Genomic DNA, 16,039 nt, shown 5'->3' with positions numbered 1-16,039 from the left:
TAGACCATTAGAAAGCTCTTTATGAACCGGTCGGTTTGACATATAGTAGTCCAATTCCAGATTCGAGTCTAACTCCAAAGATACAGCCTGTAGAAGTTCTGTTGATTTTTATGCTCTATTTATGCCCGCATTGACTTTGACTTTTCAGCTTTGGCTGGGCTTTAAAAATGTTTTTTCTCCTTGAAACTTGGGCTTTAATCATAGAACTTCTTAAACCAACCCATGCTCATTTCTCTTACAAAAGTGACATATTTCTTCACATATTTGACTCCAATACCTTAAATACACAAAAACAAGTAAACAATACTAATTCTTATTTATTATAAACATAATTAGTCTAAATGTAATATTATTAAGGGTTAAAACTACAGTTTTGGGCTCTTATCAACCCACCTTAAGGAAGCTCTCCAAAAGCCTGGAAACAACTCTTCTTTTTGTATTTCATTGCTCATGTTTTTGCACATTTATCTTTAGATGATTAAATTCTTGTATATATATTATTCTAAGTTCAAAAGAGCTTGTCCTTATTTACCGCTAATGAGATGTATGAACTTACGATAATAAATAAGAAAACAAGACCTTTTATACTAAATAGAAAAACTTTGTGAGTACCTTCATTTGGAAAACTCTCACGAGGCTTAAAAGCTCGGCCCACTTTGAAATTCCTAGTGGGTTAAAGCCTTATTGCATATAGTCAATACAATCACACTTTCTGAAAACGAGATTAGTATAACTTAATAAAAATCACTCATTTGTGATCTTAGTTTTTCTCTCATCCTTGCTTAGAACAAACAAAATGATATTTTTTAGGGTAGTGATCAGCTCCCAATGTGCGTTTATTACCCGTATATTCTTTGCATTATAACCTTTCTTAAACTTGAAAAGACAACTCATATCTTTTATTGTCTTTTTTTTGATTAGGGAGTATTTCGGACCACTTATCATAAAAGCTACGAGTTAGCACCAAAATGAGCATTAATCAAACTTATTATGAGACGAGGAAGTTGCTATGGAAAAGTGTTGAAAAAGTCAAAGTCAAAGGTCAATGGTCAAAGGTCAAAGCCCTCAATTCAGAAGACCAGAGATGGGGGCCCTTATCTCAAAATATGACATTCTCCCAAAACCTACCTTGGTCAGGAAGAAATCAAAAAGCAAAAGCAAAAGTGAAGTGTGAGGTGTCTAATTTGTAATGGAGAAGGGTAAATCTGTAAAAGGCAAAAGTAGGGGTATATAACCCAAAAATAAAGGAGAGAGAAACCATCCATTGTCTTAGGATCCAAATTGCTTGGTTTGTTTAATTTCTTGTTTAGTTTTTCAATTCAAGTTTTTACTTTATTGTTTGTTTTATTTCCTTTCAATCAAACTTGTTATTTTACTTGTTCTTATTCGAATATAATCTTCAATCTTATTTTGTTGTTTTATTCCAATCTTTCAATGTTCTTTGCATTCTGACTTTTCTTCTACTTAACGAAAAGATAACTCATAGCTTTTATTGCCTTTTTCAGATTAGGGAGTATTTGAGACCACTTATCATAAAAGCTATGACTTAGCGCCAAAAGGAGCATTAATCACGCTTATTATGAAGATTAGAAGTTACTATGGAAAAGTGCTGAAAAAGTCAAAATCAAATGTCAAAGTCAAAGGTCAATGGTCAAAGGTCAAAGCCCTCAATTCATAAGACCAGAGATGGAGGCCATTATCTCAAAAAATATGACATTCTCCCAAAACTTACCTTGGTGAGAAGAAATCAAAAAGCAAAAGCAAAAGTGAAGTGTGAGGTGTCTAATTTGTAATGGAGAAGCGCAAATCTGTAAAAGGCAAAAGTAGGGGTATATAACCCAAAATAAAGGAGAAAGAAACCATCCATTGTCTTAGGATCCAAATCGTTTGGTTTGTTTAATTTCTTGTTTAGTTTTTCAGTTCAAGTTTTTACTTTATTGTTTGTTTTATTTCCTTTCAATCAAACTTGTTATTTTATTTGTTCTTATTCCAATATAATCTTCAATCTTATTTTGTTGTTTTTATTCCAATCTTTCAATGTTCTTTGCATTCTGAGTCTTTCTTCTGACTAAAAGATAACTTCATAGCTTTTATTGCTTTTTTTTCAGATTAGGGAGTATTTTTAGACCACTTATCATAAAAGCTCACGACTTCTTGCCAAAAGGAGCATTAATCCGTTTATTATGAAGACCGAAGTTGCTATGGAAAAAGTCTTTGAAAAAAGTCAAAGTCAAAGGATTGGGTCAAAGGTCAAAGCCTTCAATTCAGAAGACTAGAGATGGAGGCCCTTATCTCAAAATATGACATTTTCCCAAAACCTACCTTGGTCAAGAAGAAATCAAAAAGCAAAAGCAAAAGTGAAGTGTGAGGTGTCTAATTTGTAATGGAGAAAGGCAAATCTGTAAAAGGCAAAAGTAGGGGTATATAACTCAAAAATAAGGGAGAGAGAAACCATCCATTGTCTTAGGATCCAAATCATTTGGTTTGTCTAATTTCTTGTTTAGTTTTTCAATTCAAATTTTTACTTTATTGTTTGTTTTATTTTCTTTCAATCAAACTTGTTATTTTACTTGTTCTTATTCGAATATAATCTTCAATCTTATTTTGTTGTTTTATTCCAATCTTTCAATGTTTTCAAGTCATTTCAATACCAACAACTAAAGTTTTCATGTTTTCATTAGCTTAAAACAAATCTAATCTATACAAGAGTCTACCTTTATTCTTCCTGACTCCCACACTCATACTCTAAACAATTTAGGATGAATCTCACTTCTAAAAAAACTCTTTTGAGTTACCACCACTATCTAAAGCTTCAGTCACCCTGCCTAAGATCTCTTTCCGCATGAAAAAATCTTATTGGTCTGCCATTAAAAAGAACAGAGAGAGAGCTGCTGGTGATGGCTCCTTTAATCCAAGTTATCCATTTCTCATGAAACCCAAACTGCTGAAGAACCTTCCATAGAAAGTCCCAATGAAGAGTATCAAATGCCTGTGAAATGTCCAGCTTGATGCCAATGCTACCACCATGACGCTTTATCATTAACTCATTGACAAGTTCTAAAGCTAATGCAATATTCTGGTGGGGATTTCTTTGGGAAATGAAGCCACTCTGTTCCTCAGAAATTACCCTCGTGGCCATACTTCCAAGCCTGATTGCAAGAACTTTGGTAACAATCTTGTAACAGAAATTAGACATACAAATAGGTCTAAATCTATTTAGTTTGTTAGTATTCTTATCTTTTGGAATGATGACTAAGAAATTAGCATTGAAACTAGAGGTCATTTGACATGTGTGGAAAAATTGTGTAACTGCCTTTATTACCTCCTTCCCAATGATGTGCCCGACAAAACATGATAGAAGCGCCCATTGAAGCCATCAGTCCCGTGAATTGGCTGGGATCAGTTATACTTACATCATTTAATTATCACTCTTTCTGTCTAAGATTTATATCAAGTGCATGTATACTATTCTAACTGCCCTTTGGTCATCCTGATGAAATTTGAGCTAAATGTCTTGAAGATCGCCATCCACTTGAACTATATCAAATAGAGGTAATACTATTGCTTCGATTTGTTCACCCAATTGACCCGGCCAGACGACAGTTTGTAAGCATCTACAATGGACTTGCTATAAACACTCGTCTAGAAGTGCATGATAATATATGATATAAAGGGGGAAAAGTGCACCTATGACCTATGATCGCCAACCCCGTTTGATTGACAATATTCATTCCTTTGGCTCGAAAATTACCGAAGACCACATGTCATGTGTGATGGCTTTTGACTACCTATGGAACTATGGAAGAGTTTAAATGTCTCCACTCTAAAGTTCAAATGGTAATTGCGGCCTTCTCCATCTACATAATTTCTCGTGTCGGACCATTCGAGAAAACATTTAGCGGATAGATGTAGTAGATGCGGTTAATTATTTGTTAGGACATCTCTAATGTGTAAAATTACACCTCCACATAGATTCCACCTAGGTGCCATTAGGATTTTACAACTCCAATTGCAAATTATTAATGTATAGCTCATAAATATCCACTCTCTATTGTTCCAAACGAAGAAGTGTAAAAAGTTTGATTTTAAACTCGGATGACACTTGAAGTGGCGCCCCTTTTAATTTATACTTTCGAATGACACTTGAAGTGGCGTCCATATTTAATTCTTCAAGTGTCGAATCGAGTTTAAAATTTTCAAATTGTGACTTTAGAAATAGATAGGGATGTCACTTGGACTTCGAGCGTTTTTTGTTCAAATGTGTGTTCAAGTGTCGCTCGGACTATTTATCAACTGATAGCGAGATGGGAATTTCCCCATCCCTCTATCAACTAATAGTCTATTACCAACGGTTTAGCACCTATTGGATAGAGTTTTTTACACTTGGGGTGTAAACTTTCCACTCTATACGGTTTACACACCCCCTCCCCATTAGAGATGTGCTCTTAGTACTTAAAATAGAGGATGGTTATATGAACTCCACCTATAGTGACTCCAAAGTTACTCCACTCCTAATAGTTGACATGTCGATGAATTGAGAGCTAATTTTTGTGGAGATATACATCACATGATGGGGAACGCCCCCACAAAAAGCAGCTCAATTGAATCGTTTACCATTGTCAAAAGTTGTACCAAAATTAAAAGAATATGAGTAATTTTAGATAATTTTATAACATTATAAATAATTTTTCCGCGAGGTTGTACATCTTCAAATGAATTAATTTTTAGTGAAGATGATTTCTATTGTGTGGAGAACATCTCCACAAAAAGTTAACTTCTAATTCATTGTATTTAGTGATGGAATTTTTTTTAGAGTCATTTTAAGTAGAGTTCATATAACCATCAGATCCCCTTAAAATCGTTCATTAGATCTAGTTGACATTTTAAGTAAGTGTATATTCTTAGAATCTCAGTATTAACATTGACAAAAGAAACAACCAAGAAAGTCCCTTAGACCATTTAGAATCAATTTCATTTACTTGTGTGACCATTTAGAAGCAATACCATTTACTTTGAAATTTTCTTAAGAGAGGGTACGAGTCAACATGAGGTTGCACTTCTTACCTAATGATCGGATCTCAATAGGTATTTCAATGCCAAACCGCGACTAGTTATTTAAGCACCTTCACAATGTCTTTTGGATGGTACCTTTTGAAGAAATACTCTTACCTTTTCTTCTCTCGAAAGTATCATTTCTTGTCTAACTTTATTATGTACGCCCGAGTCAATACACGGAATAGTTGGAAAAAAACTTTATAGAGGCCCCGGTTTTCAAAAAAAAAAAAAACACTTCCAACGTGTCGGATGGGGACCTGTTTTTTAGCAACACTTTATATTAATGTCGTTTGTTATATTTTCAATTTTTTTTAAAAGGCTGAATTAAAAGGTTTCCTATCCCAAAATCCTCTTGAATCGTGGCCAAACAAAACTACATACGAGACAAAGCCCACTACATAGGTCAAAATATATGTAAAAGCCTAAGGTCAAATGCCATGTCATGTTATCCGCCATAATCCATGGAACACTAGATCGAAAAAAAAAATATAGATTTCATTAAAAAACTATATGATTCAAAGGTAGGAAGTAAATACTATAACATTCAAGTATCGAAACCAAAGCCTTATCTATAAAATCTTTGTAAACTTGGTATTAATGAGAAATATCTCAGGGACTTTTTGCTAGTACGGGTTTAGTCTTTGTCTTTTGTCGATGAAGATCAATGACTCCACCATTCTTCCATCTGCTCACACCACATTTAGGACAATCATAAAGAACTTCAAGTTTTTTCCAGTACAAAATGCAATTATTGGGATATGCATCGATTGTTTCATAGTTCATAGCTAAAGATTTAATCAGCCCTTTAGCTTCATATACAGACAATGGCAATGTATTATCTTTGGGAAGAATATCTCTTAGCGCATCCAACAATTATGTGAAGCTATTATCGAACCACTAATGTTTTGTCTTAAGGTTCATCAACTCGGCTGTCACTAATAACTTAGTCTTCTCATATTTGCATGAGGAATATATTGGCCTCTTCACATCCTCCCACAAATTATTGAACTTCATATCTTTTTTAAAATTATCTGGATTTTGGTTATGATGTTCATTATGGCAATCGACATCCACATCTACATCTTCGATCATCTAAACTAATCTCAACCGCAATCAAATCCCCATCCGAACTAATCTTATCCACATTGAAATCTTCATCTGAACTAATATTATCAACACATTCATCTAAATCATCAAGTTGGATGGTCATAAGCTCGATCTTCAATTCATTCACAAAGTTAATTTCTTAAAGATGGGTATCTTCAAGAGAGTTATGAGAGGATGAACAAAAAAGTTCAAAATTCCCAACATTTTTTAGATGACTCCCCATAAAAATACAATGTAGTGTAAAGACAGTCAAATCCATAGCAAATTAAATGAACAAAAATGGTTTTTGGATCAACCATTCCACGAACATTGCAACATTTGGCACCCAGACAAGAAAAACCAAGTTCCTTTTCCAAAACCATCCCTCATGAATTCAATGAATGATTCAATTTCATCTAGATACTATAAAATCACTTGCTCTCATGGTTCCTTCATCTACTCTCTCTGTTTGGGGGTGACAAAGTAATCCCTATCATACTTAATGCAACATATAAAAGTTAAAAATAACTTAGAGTTGAAATCAATAAAAACAAAACAAGTAAATATAAATAACAAGGTATACATAAAACCGATAATATTACATTAATATACATATACATACTTTTAATTTGTGTGCTTTAAAGGCAACAAATTGAAAACAAAACTTCGGAGAAACTAGAAAATCATTGTGACCCGGACCACTATAAAGGCACAAACACGCATTGGTGTTTCGTTTTCATAAATAGACGTAAAACAAAGCCACACTTTCGGATAAGTTTTTGAGCCTATGGTAGCATAAATAAAAATAAATCATAGAGCACAATTTAAGACTAATTCAAGACTAAAAATTTATTACAAGTCATGTAACAAGTTTAAAAATATCAATTGACAAATCATGTAAAAGAATATAATAAAGGGTTATTTAGACTTTGGTCCTATTTATAGTAGCGATATTAGGTTTTGGTCCATTTATAGTTGGAAATTAGACTTTAGCCCAACCGCGCTAGTCAAACTTCGTTGATCGTGATCAAACCGTCCAATTTTAGTTTGACAGGTTAACGAGTTTGACTAGCGAGAGTTGGGCTAAAGTCTAATTTCCAACTATAAATGGACCAAAGCCTAATATCGCTACTATAAATAGGACCAAAGCCTAAAATACCCCATATATATAAATTAGAACTGAAATGTACTTGCATTGGAAGTAGGAGTAGAAGTGTACTTTCTATCAAGAGAGTTGAGTCCCCCCTAGTTCCGATCTTATGATGGAGAAATCCATAGTCGCATACAATTTACATAAACTAGCTTAGGAAGTTAAAGCTAGAATTACTACCACATTCTTCTCAAATTAAGCAATTTTTTAAAATCTAAAAGTCACTTTTTTAAGCTAATCGGTTAAATCTAATAGTCAACGTTACTCATCATTAGGTAGTTATTATTTCAAACCTGATGTGAATTAGAGGAATTTATTCAAACATGTAAAACTGAAGAAACTAAACATGTAAACTTGCATTGCTTAGATAAACTTGGGGTTTTATCAAAATTATATATTTTAACATTCAAATTAAGCAAATTGATCGAGAACATATCCAGGTCTTGTTTCTTACTAAAAACTACTAATCACCCAAAAACAAAGCAATCCAATCAATTAAACATAAACAAGTTGAAAAATAAAGTTTGTTTACTTACTGGTGATATTTAGCAGTATCAATGTTTATCGAACTTTTCTCCTACATCCTCTCTCTGAGTGAGAAAACCTAGCTCTTCGTGAGAACTCCTCCTTGTGAGAAACTCCCCCCTCTCCCTCCAAGCCTATACCTTTCTCCTTCCCTAAATCTTATCATTTTATCAAATCAAACCAAATCTTCCTGCTTCCTGATATACTTCTCCAAAAACCACAGTTCATCTTCTCTCTTTCTTTTTTACATCTTCGTTTTATCTTTTCTTTTCAGGTTTACTTGGTGTTTGGTGGGGATGTCCGCATCAAATAAGTCGTGGCGATTCTTGGATGACGATTTTCATCGAGTTCACTCCGGCATCACTACACCAAAAGGGTGTTTACCAATGGCTATATCCGTTGCTTATATTTTTTACTAACGCTTATATCCGTTAGCTATAGGGGTGTCACACTCACTTATGCCAAATTTAGTAACGGATACAACCGTCACTAAAATTAATTTTAGTAACGGTTATATCCGTTGCTATAATTCTTTGTAACAAATAGTCAATTGTTGATAACCCATTTAAATTGGTAATTTCTAACGGATATAAGTGTTAGTAAAGTTTGTCACGGTTATATCCGTTAGCAATGGATGTGTCACTTGCTATTAGTAATGCTTTTTATAACGGAAATATCCGTTAGTAATATATATAGCCACCAAACAAATAAATATATATATATATATATATATATATATATATATATATATATATATATATATATATATATATATATTTCACTGGGTCAAATTGTTTCCACCCTGCACATCTAGCTCTAGCAGCACATACGATTATTCTCTTATAGAGATCACATTCGACAAACTTGATCAACAAATGAATAACAATAAACAAAACCACCAATCAATTAAACATCATCAATTAAGTATTATTATGAGAACATAAACACCAATCCAAATCCCAATTTACAAATCAAACTTACATAGAATTGAATTCACCAAAACACGGGCTTCTTGCAAATGCACCCCCTTTTTGAGACACTAGAAAGAGAGTCCTTGCCGTCACATGACGTACAATTTTTAGAGCAAATGCATGTGGACTGCGTGTTTCAATTTGTTGTCGAGTTCAAAGAGCCAAATCTTCATATTTAGGTTTGTTAATACACCATTGGCATGTACAAGGTTCAGTACAGTATATTCCAGGAGCAAAGCACCCACAATCACACTCACAAAAAAGAATCATTGAAAGGCATTAGGCGCTTAAATATCTGCATAAGGCACACAACGAAGAACGTGCATTAAACTTGCACCAAAGCTTATATGAACATTGTAATGCAAACGAGAAAGAGGAAAGATCACAAAGACATTACCCGATTTTATAGGTTGTAGGTCTACCTAGCCCAGTAGTCTCCACAAAAAACAATCAGAAAATTGGGTATAGGTACATAGACGCAAATTTCTTAAGTTCAGAGGAAATAGCAAACTTTTTTTTTGTTTTTCCTCCATAAAAACTGAAATTTGATTTCTGTCTCAAATTTCAAAATGACTTTTACAATTTTGATCGACCGCTTTTATTAGTCCCAACTAAAAAAACCAACTACCAACAAAAAAAAAAATTACTTAACTAAATCGGTTACCAAAAGAGTAGTGGGTTAATCAAAATAACTAAAATTCATCCGAAATCTACAAAATTCCAATTAAAAAGTGAGATGAATTTACGGAGAGACCAAAACAATGTGGAAAACATCAACTTCAAAAACGGAAAAAAGTAATGTTGATTACAACTAATTTCAATACAGGCTTTAACAATTTAAAATGCATCTCACGATAATTTTGAATAGCATGTTTAAGCTTTGTTTGATGTAATTCAAATTGTGAAAGGACAAATGGTTTTTTTTAAGACAATTGTATTATTTGATTTCAATTATATCTTGGAGCAATACACACGCATATCATTGCTTGATGAGTGGCCTCGATTGACACACCTACACCTGCGCACATTAGATTTTCATATTATTTATTTGTAGAAGAAATTGACATTACAAATGAAAGGGTAAAAAGGAGAAATAAGAAGTTTTAAAACAGTTAATACACCCAAAAAGTGATGTGTTATTAAAATTGGAGTAGAATCAAAAGATAATACTGGTCTTTCTCTAGACAAAAACACACTAAAGAAAAATAATGTCTAGAGCCCAATTTCTAGCAATCCGACCTCCAACAACAATTAACCATTTCAATCAAGTATCAGAGATTACGCAATTGCCAGATGTTGATGATAAAATTGTGAAGTTGTGGAAACTTAAAGCATATGGGAAACTCCTTATGTGTTAATACTTGATCCTTTGTTGATAATTATATTGATCAACAACTCAAAATTCAGTGGGGTTTATCAGAGTTTAGCTTCACCATCAGCAAATCAAGTATTTTTCTGTTCGATTTTCATTCCACAAAAGATCTTGTGCTTAACAATAGGCCTTGTATTATTGGTGGCCACATAATGTCATTGGGAGAAAGACAAGCCCCCAGAAAAACTCAACTTCTTTTCCATGCCTTTCTGATTCAAATATTTCAACTCCCTTTAGAACGTTTCACTGTTGAAAATGGAAAGCAGCTTGGGTCGTCAGTAGGTGTGGTTCAATCTGTTGATTATCAACAACATTTCGATAATGGTAGTGCTTACATGCGAGTTACAGTCATTCTCCATGCAAATCGACCTCTTCCAATGTTTGCTGAAACACAAGACCAAGCATATAATTTGTTATCTTTCCCTATCAAGATTGAACGTCTCGAAGCTTTCTGTTATGAATATGGTCGTCTCGGACATGAGAAAAACGCTTGCAGTGCAAAAAAAACAATCAGTTGGGCAAAAAACTTGGTTAGTTAGACTTACCACCACTCCATGACTAGTTACAATTAGTGTTATCCCCATTTTCAAAAAAATTAAATGGCTACGATATGAATTTTTTTTTTCAGATGAAGAAACATAACCGTTAGATTTTACAAATGGAGGTATCACTAATATTTTTGAAAATGAAGGAGGCAAATCTAACTAACCCAAAACAGAGATACACAAGCTGGCTTAAGGGAGGTGTCTAAAAAAAAATTGATCAAAGATCCACATGAACCAAGAAGACGACAGCAAGCTAACAAGCTACAACAAGAAGCAGCGAATCAACAAAAACAATCAGAGTCGACAAGTGGCACTGCGTCCTTGCAAATCAAGAAAAACCAATCACTCCAGTATCTAAATTTCAGGCTTTACAAGCAAGTGGGGTTTAGTTGTACCATCAGTTCAGTCTCAAGATGAGCACTTGGCAAGGATTCTTCTCGTGCAAGTTCTACGCACGACAACGTATCTAATACTAAATTAAGTGTAAGTAATCCATTTCCACGTGGTGAACATGAAGCAAACCCACAATCTAGAAGAGAATCTTATGGCACAGTATGCTGACACTATGCAAATTGATGAAGTTCACGAGGAAAGAATCAGTGCAATTGAAGCCTGTTTAGAGAAAATCATCTCCAAAGGTCAACAACTAATCACTTACCCACCTTCATCCCTCAATTACAACGAACATCATAGCAACAACAACAACATGAATGTACATCATTACCAATTTCTTAACCTTACCTTTTCAAAATCTTTTTTTTTTTTCACTCAACATACCCACAGACAAACAATTTATACTCCAATAGAGACATATCTCTCTGAGCAAACAAGACTGTAAAATTCTTTAAAATGCGCCCTAGGAAAATGGCTCCCATAAACCCAGCACCTCTTGTCCTTCCCCTAGCATTTCTTCCCCAAACACTCCAAAGCACCCAAGAAATGGCAAAAAACAAAAAAAAACAAAACACAAAAAAACAAAACTAGTATTACCCCCAGCCAATTAAGATTTCTTTCCCACTAGATGAAAAACACGGTCAACATTAGAGTCTCTCTCTCTTCCACTCCCCACACAAAAATTTCCATCTAGTAGGAGAAATCCTAATTGGCTCATCTAGGAATAATACTACTTAACCCAAAAATAAAAAGCTCTTCATAAGTACTCTCTTCCCAAAAAAAAAAAAAAATACTTTTCGATCCTGAATTTGAAACTAGTTCAGATGTGGTTATGGACATATCCAATCATGTTAAGGAAGGTGAAACAAGTGACAATATAATCATGCTGATGGACCTGATAATTAATGGCAATGCTGATGCTGCATGCCAAGAACTACTGGCCACGCCAAGCAACCTTGATATGCAAATCCCCACCACTCACCAAGTATAGCACATATCCCAACTGCATACAACTTTTATTCCTAATTTCAATCTTTTCCCGCTTAGTGAAACACTTCCACTTCACTCAACTTTTCTTGAACACTGTGGTTACACAAGATGGCCACCTCCATCTCACAATTAAAAATTGCTTCTTGGAATCGTAGAGGCAGCAAGAAAGCCTCTACAATGCAATATATTCTTAAACAGCATAGTATATATAAGCTTGACGTATGTTTCATAATGGAAACTAAAGCCTCAGTTGAAGATAGTAAATGGAGTACCTTTAAAATGCCTTTCAGTCACAAATCTTTTCTTCCCTCACTTAGTCTAAGTGGAGGACTGTGGCTTATGTGGAATTCAAATTAAAATTAACTTAACCATCATTTTCTCATCCCAAAACATTATTCATGCAGAGATTTCCTTACCTAATCAACCTCAAGTTATCTTCTTTTCTTCCATATATTCCCTCCCCACACCCCCCCCTTAAACGAAAAGAGCGTTTTGTTTTTTGGAATCATGTAAGAAACCAATAGCGTGAATGATGTTTGGATTATTATAATTGATTTTAACGAGCTCCAACATGCATGGGCAAAATATGGAAAACCTTTTAAAACACTAAATCTTCCCATGAATTTTAAAATTTGATTTTTGATACAAATTAACCTCTCTGATATTGGTTTTTCTGGTGTAACTCATACTTGGTCCAACTAACAATCAAAATCTTTTAAGTTTAACTAAAGAACGTACTGAGAAAGCTTTTCTAAATGAATTTTCTACTCAAAATTTTCCAAATGCTACCTTGTTTACACTCCCTATTATCCACTCGGATCACAGCATGATTATTTTTTACTCGTCCTCAACACCGAAAAACTAGAAAACCATTTTTCGTCCAAACGGCTTGGGCACAAGACCCATCTTACAAAGAGATAGTGCAACAAAACTGGTCTTCCATTAGTCACCCAACTGACTTCGTTCATAATCTATCAGCAGTCATGAAGGGTCTACTACATTGGAATAAACACCATTTCCGAAAACTTGATTTTGAAGTTCAACATCATTTACAAACATGTCAAATACAACTACAAAATCCTTCTTACATACAATGCTCTTGCTTTAGAAAATGAGATTAAACATAAGATATATGAGATTAACTATAAACAAGAAGCTTTTTGGAGAGATAAATCAAGATTTTTAAAACCTTCTTTAGGAGATAACAACACAAATGTTTTTCATAATATTACTAATTGTAGAAGAAATCAGAACAAGATTCTTTATGCTCAAAAATGATAATGACACTTGGTTAAATAATAGGAAAGACATTGGTAACGATATCATTGATTTTACAAAACCTTTTTACTACTTCTAATCCATATCCCAGTATCCCTGATGATATTCTGTGTATTGAAAATACTATTACTGATATGGATAATGACATGCTAACTCAACCGGTTAATCTTACTGAGATTCATGATGCTTTGTTTGCCATGGAGCCTAGAAAAGCTCTAGGCCCATATGGCTTCATGTTATTAATGATTTCTTTAACAATAATAATATAACTCAGGCCTTTAACCATACTAATATAACCTTGATTCCTAAAACTTCAAATCCAAATAAAATTACTTCCAATAGACCTATAAGTTTATGTAACATTATTTATAGAATTATTTCTAAGATTTTGGCTAATCGTCTCAAACCGGCCTTTGTTAAAGAAGCTAATATCACCTATGCAATTTGCCTTTGTTAAACAAAGACAAATATCAGACAATACCATTATTTTGTAAGAAATCCTTCATAAGTTTAGAAAAAAAAAAAAAAAAAAAAAAAAGGTATTCATAGATGCATGGCCATTAAGTTGGACATGCATAAGGCTTTGACCAAATTGAATGGGACTTTCTGTTTCAAATGTTTAAGCAATTTAGTTTTGTCAAACCTGGATACAATGGATTAAAACATCTCTAACTACTACCACTACAACAGAGCATGGTTTTAGCAAATACCATACCCCATCGCTAAAAGGTGCCTTTGAGTGGCAAAGATCTGTCGCAACGCACCAGATGGCGTTGCAAAGGCGTGGCTAAAAAGTCGTCTCAAATACTCAAATGCAACGCCAAAAGTGGCGTGGCAAATGTTCCTAGTTTGTTCGCGGCGCCTATGGGCTTTGTTAATACACTAATTCCGTTGCTACTTCATTTATGAAAATTAAATTAATTGCAAATTTATTTCAAACTATTTTGCGGGCTTTTGCGCCGCAAAAGAGAGCTTGTAACAACTAGGATGGCGTTGCAAAAGTGATACCTTTAGTCTGCACACTAGGCATCGCGAAAAGGCAACCTTTTGCTACACTATTTCCGCTATGAAAGTTTGAATTTTTAGCTATACATTTTATGGGCAACAGACGTCCATAAATTTAGCGACACACCAAGTGTGGCAAAAATGTCCACGTTACGGTAGAATCAAATCTTTTAGCTACACCAAAATTGTTGCGAATGATATAAATTCGAGGAAAAGCACACACTTTTATTTGGGACGATTTAGCATTACAAATGGTGCAATTCATATATATATACCAGACATTTTCATTTACATAATCCTCCTTCAAAACAATTTTTATAGAACACGGTAACCCTATAACAATTCACCACAAATCATAACAAAATGAATTTCATTACTAAACCATTCGATCAATACAAAAGATCTTAAAGAATTCACATAACTATTTTTTTCTTGTAAAAACATCGCCTCACATAATCTTAACACGCTCAACTAAATTAAACGAATTATTCAAAACTAAAATTCCACAAATAATGTCTATAACATGCTAATTTGAGCAACATCCACTCGAGCTTCTTCTTAATTCTACTACTTCAACCAATCGACCAAACTGCATAACAAATTAAAAAAAAATCAATGTAAAGTAAATTTATTAGAAACATTAATAAACCTAATACACACTCAAGTTGACAATGCATATGAAACTATGCACCTCCTATATGTAAAAATGGTGCCCATAGCCAAAAGCTTAGAAAGAACTTATCAAAGTTATAACTTGATCACATTCATGAAGGTACAGATCAAATAAGAAGACAAAAATAGCAAAAAACTAATAGATTTTGAACTAAATTGTACATGTAAATGCCAAACCATTAAAAAACCTCGTGTCATAAAGTTATCACCAATGAAACAATAAAATAAGGCTAAACATCAAGTAAATCAAGCAGCGTTGCCGGTGTCGCAAAAGGAATGAAGAGCTAGAGACTACGAAAATATCAAAACCAGAGTAGAGCTACCAAGAAAGAGAACAAGGTGCCAAGATGTGTAAAGGGCCTTGTCATTAGTTTTCAGAGCTTGAATGGAGATCAATACTACAGAAGAAGCAAGGGCTCAATGCAACATCGGGAATAAGTCCACTAGTGATGTTGTTGTTAGGATACGAACACAAGAGGGCAGGGATGAATGGTTGTATTGTCACTCCCATGTTCTCGTAAAAAGACCAAGTACTTTCTTTAGATGACGGTCCGTCGAGAATTGGCCCACGCAAGATCTTGACTCCCCAAGATCGCGTCGAAGTGTACCGCCAAGAATCTCCCTTTGACCACCATGTTTCATTGCTACGCCTCTATATGTTTTCGATGGCTCGATGCCCAACACATGCCATGGTGTTAGAAATGCCATTGGTACCCTTCAAGTGGTCAATCGAACTTGGTTGTGAGGACATTATTGGTAAGTGTGTTGAGTACTTAGAGGCAGTCCCTTGGGAGGAGGCCATAGGAGATTCTTAAAATTACACCCGCCTAGGAGCTCGTTTAACCCAATCCTTGCCCGCCTCCAACCATTAATCCTACGGCCATCACAGAATTTTTATGTCGGCTATCCGCTTTGCCACATCTTCGCCTCCCTTCCATGAATGATCCGAATCCTCCTCGGCTCAAGAGCAACTTGAGTATATGCTTACAGAAGATGA

Source organism: Coptis chinensis, chromosome 3 (genome assembly GCF_015680905.1).
Source record: "Coptis chinensis isolate HL-2020 chromosome 3, ASM1568090v1, whole genome shotgun sequence".
Lineage (NCBI taxonomy): Eukaryota > Viridiplantae > Streptophyta > Magnoliopsida > Ranunculales > Ranunculaceae > Coptis > Coptis chinensis.
The sequence above is the reverse complement of the archived record's forward strand: the minus strand, read 5'-3'. Positions refer to the sequence as shown.